The sequence below is a fragment of the Oryx dammah genome, unplaced genomic scaffold (assembly GCF_014754425.2).
Source record: "Oryx dammah isolate SB20612 unplaced genomic scaffold, SCBI_Odam_1.1 HiC_scaffold_4, whole genome shotgun sequence".
In the NCBI taxonomy this organism is placed as follows: domain Eukaryota; kingdom Metazoa; phylum Chordata; class Mammalia; order Artiodactyla; family Bovidae; genus Oryx; species Oryx dammah.
Genome location: NW_024070188.1, coordinates 49,609,556 through 49,614,333, shown reverse-complemented (window position 1 = coordinate 49,614,333; position 4,778 = coordinate 49,609,556). Strand labels below are relative to the sequence as shown.

At 40.1% G+C, this 4,778-nt stretch overlaps 1 non-coding gene across 1 annotated transcript; it reads left to right on the top strand.

The window, feature by feature from the left end:
• Window positions 1-1,146: 1,146 nt before the first annotated feature.
• On the top strand, window positions 1,147-1,219 carry TRNAG-CCC. Its single transcript has one exon. It is a non-coding gene; the product is annotated as a tRNA-Gly (tRNA).
• The last annotated feature ends 3,559 nt before the right edge of the window (window positions 1,220-4,778 follow it).

Genomic DNA, 4,778 nt, shown 5'->3' with positions numbered 1-4,778 from the left:
CTGGGAATGGGGGCTTTGGCCGTGCTGCTCTTCAGGGAACTGATTGTGGATTCTGGCTCATGCTCCAGCCTCTCTCCTGCATACCACTGGGTGGGTAGATCGGCCAGGAGGTCACTCATTAGAATTCTCCCCAGAAATCAAGGGAGGAAGAAGCAAGAACTTTTTGGGAAGGAGAAAGGGAACCACTTGAAAGGGTACTGAACTGGAGATCAAAGAGCCCTGCTTGCTGCTGGCTTTTGATGTGAGCCGTTAACTGCACACCCTGCAGTAATGAATTCACTTATCTTCAGAGCTCGCTGCATTCCCCACCTACCGCCTCCTAATCAGCAAGCCTCCACTCAAGGCCAACAGCATCATCATTAACAAGTCCTGGGACTCGGAGCCAGGGTGCCCTTGGCTGCCACGGGCACTCAGCCCTGCTGGAATTGCGTTGGGGAAGAGCTTTGAAGCCCATTTGCAGAGGCTGTAAAATCAGAGAAAGCTGGAACCGGAAGTCCTTCGAGATTGTCCCAGGCGGGCTCTGTGGCTGTTTACAGGCTTGTGGGGGAAATTTGAAGAGAGGTAGTGTTTGTTTTCATTCCATGGAGTTGGTAGATTCGGCATGTTCAAGAAAGCATCTCCCTTCCTCTCCTCTTTCTATGCCCATTTGTCTTTTTCACGCTCATGCCTCATTTTTTCAGAAATTAATTAGTCTCTTCTTCTACTGTTAAAGAATAGATATACATCTCCCTCCAGTGAGCCTTTGATAGGGGTGCCAACTAATACAGCCTTAAAGATTGCATTCGTAGAACAGAAGGCTAAGAGGTAGGAAAAGCAAACATGGGGGAAAATGGTTGTCAGGACAGGCACAGTTATTTTGGGGTGACAGAGGCAAGAAGAATGGCATCGAATGGGAGAGGCCATGAGGGAAACTTCTGGGGAAGCTGGAATGTTTTACATCTTGATTTTGGTGGTGGTTACCTGGGTGAATGCCTACGTAAAAATCTGTGCATCTGCTATAGCAGAAATTAACACACCGTGGTAAAATCAATAAAGTTGTAAATTCAGTAAAATAAAAAAAGTCATCCAGCTGTCCACTTAGATTTGTGCACTTTCCTGAATGGAAGTTGCACACTGAAAAAAAAAAAAAAGAAAAATCTAAGGATTTCCCTGGTGGTCCAGTGGCTAGGACTATGTGCTCCCAATGCAGGGGGCCCAGGTTCAATCCCTGGTCAGGGACCTAGATCCTGCTCGCTGAAGCTAAGAGATCCCGCAAGCTGCAATGAAGATTGAAGATCTGGAGTGTCACAACTAAGACACGGCACAGCCAAATAGATAAATAAATATTTTAAAAAGAAAGAGAGAAAAAGCCGTCAGGAAGTTTCTTCTTGCCCTGATGACCTGACTTACCCCCCGTTTCCTCCATCATCCTCTCAAGTGTCATACATATCACATAGCCGTGTGAAATAAACCCCTTAATACGAGGCTATAAATTTTACTTTAAACAGTAATATAATTTTAAGGAAAAGAGCAGAAAGGTTGTTTTTTATATTTACCCATGTATTTATCATTTTTGAAGATCCTTTTGGGAGATCCATGTTTCTATCTATTTCCCTTCAGTCTGAAGAGCATTTGTTGCTGCTGCTGCTGCTGCTAAGTCGCGTCAGCCGTGCCCGACTCTGCAACTCCATAGACGGCAGCCCACCAGGCTCCTCTGTCCCTGGGATTCTCCAGGCAAGAACACTGGAGTGGGTTGCCATTTCCTTCTCCAATGCATGGAAGTGAAAAGTGAAAGTGAAGTCGCTCAGTCGTGTCCGACTCTTTGCGACCCTATGGACTGTAGCCCACCTGGCTCCTCCATCCATGGAATTTTCCAGGCAAGAGTACTGGAGTGGGGTGCCATTGCCTTCTCCAGAGCATTCGTTAAGTACTTCTTATAAGGGCTGATAACAAATATTCTTAGTTTTCCTTTATATGAAAAGTGTTTTTACTTTTCCTTCAGTTTCAAATTTTCATTGAAAAATAATCCTAGTTCTCCCTCCTTCTTTTCTCTCCTGCCCTCCCTTCTCTCTTTTTCTCTTCAGTGTAAAGATATTTTTTCCCAAAATTTTTGGCCTTTTTTTTTCCTGATGAGAAATCAGCTACAATCTGTATCATCATTTCCCTGTATATAATGTATTGTTTTTCTTTGATGCTTTCAAGATTTTCTTTTTATATTTGGGTTCCAGTATTTTGACTAAGATGACATAAGTTTTTATTTATTCTGCTCAGTGTGCCCTGAGATTCTTAAATCTGTAAATGTATGTCTTTTACCAAACATGGGACTTTTTGTTATCATTTTCTTCAAAGGTTTTTTTTTCCTGCCCCCTTCTTCTGTTTTCCCTCCATCTGAGGCTATATGTATTATTATTAAAATATGTGTGTGTTTTAGTCATTCAGCCCTGTCCGACTCTGTGACCCTATGGCTTTTAGCCCACCAGGCTTCTCTGTCCATGGAATTCTCCAAGCAAGAATGCTGGAGTGGGTAGCCAGTCCATTCTCCAGGAGATCTTCCCAACCCAGGGATTGAACCCCGGTCTCCCGCATTGCAGGAAGATTCTTTACTATCTGAACCACCCGACCCCATGGACAGTAGCCTGCACCAAGCTCCTCCGTCCATGGGATTTTCAAGGCGAGAGTACTGGAGTGGGTTGCCATTTCCTTCTCCAGGGAATCTTCCCAACCCAGGGATCGAACCCAGGTCTCTCGCATTGTAGACAGACACTTTACCATCTCAGCCACCAGGGAAGTCCATTATAATACATAATAATATTATAATACTGTGTGTGTCTGTGCTCAGTTGCTCAGTCGTGTCCAGCTCTTTGCAACCCCATGGACTGTAGCCCATCAGGCTCCTCTGTCCATGGGATTTTCCCAGCAAGAATACTGAAGAGGGTTGCCATACATGTATTATTATTATGTATATTAATAATATATGTATTATTACATGTGTAATATCATTAGTATGTACTATCATTTCCTATTTCTCACAAGCCTTGGAAGCTTTATTTTTTAAAATGTTTTCTTTCTTCTTCAGTTGGATAATTCGCTTGATCTGATTTCAAATTGACTCTTTTGTTATTTCCAATCTACTGTTAAGCTCATCCAATGAATTTTTTATTTCAGATATATTTTTAATTCCAGTATTTCCATTTAATTCTTTTATAATTTCCAGTTCTCTTTGGTTATTTTCTGTCCACTCATTATATTGCTTTATATATTAGAGCACCATTGTAATGGCTGTTTTAACACACTTGTTAATTTTACATCTAAGTCATCTTGGAGTTGGTTTCACTTGAGTGTCATTTCTCTTGTGTATGAGTCATATTTTCTTATCTCCCCTCATGTCTAGTAATTTTAGATTATATCATGTATATTATGAATAGTATGTTGCAGAGACCCTGGCCTCTGTTAGGTTACTATAAAAAGTAGTGTTCTTCTGTTTTAGCAGGCAATTAACCTGGCTAATCCAATCTCAAATTCTAAATTCCCCTGTGTTATACAGCAATTAAAATTTCTGTTTAGTTCCTTCAGCCTAAGCTGGGCATCTTGGTATTAGCCTAACATATGCCTACTATAGAGTTGGGCAGAGATTTTCTTAGAGTTTATATGTAGAATTTGGGGCTTCCCCTTTGGGGCTCTCTTCTTTCCAGTATTTCCCCCTCCATTTTCCAGCTACTGTTGCTCTGAATATTGTCTTCTGATTACTGAGCCAGAGAGGTTTCTATTCAATCTTTAGTTGCTTTCTAGTGACATCATTTGTGGACTACATTCAGGAAAAAGAACATTAAAAATGGGCAATTATCCAAGTGCCAAGCTTTTCCTCTAAATGTTGACAACCAGTTTTTCATCTGCTTTTGGCTACTCTCAAATGGCTTCAGACATTGGTTTTGTGTGTGTGTGTGTGTTTTGTCCAGAGTTTATAATTGTGACTTTGAGAAGATTGGTCTAATATGAGCTACTTAGCAATGACTAGAAATGGAATCTTGTCCTCTGTTCTTCCCTAATGATCTTACGACTTGATTTTGTGTTTGTTTTATTAAAATAGTATGGTAAAGCTGATGATAAAAAATGCTTTCTTTGGCATCAGAAATGTTTCTAGTGTTGAAAAGGTAGTTAATATTAATAATAAAAGTGCAGTAATTTTAAAATCATAACTTAATAAATATGCTCTTGTACAAAGCCCTAAGGATAATATTTTCTTTGGAAAATTGGATAGTTTCCACAAACAAGGAGCTTTAGAATAATGGAAAAATTTTAAGAATCCTTTTCTAGTAGTTTTTTTCTCGTTCCATGGAAAAATGAAAACTTTTCTTATTTGGCTCACTTTAAACTTCATCCGTCAGTATTCTCTTTATATTAACTTACACAATATGTGGGTGCTAAAATAGATTTCAATTTTTGTGGATAGTGACGTTAAAAGAGTAGAGTTGGATCTAAAAAACAGAGAAATTTCATTGCTTTAGGGCTAACCCTTGTCTTTATTTTGGAGGCAAACCAGAAAGAAATTTTTGTGCATTAAATAAAGAAAAATCCCATTCTGGCTTTCTGCATATTATGTAAGTCATCCTGTAAAAATTCTAATGCTTCAGTCTATCATTTCATTTGATTGGTGAGTACTGAGCTTCTCATGGAACATTGGAGTTAATACTATTGTTGTGTATGCATGCTAAGTCACTTCAGTTGTGTCCCACTCTTTGCAACCCTATGGAATATAGCCCACCAGGGTCCTCTGTCCAGTGGATTCTCCAGGCGATGCC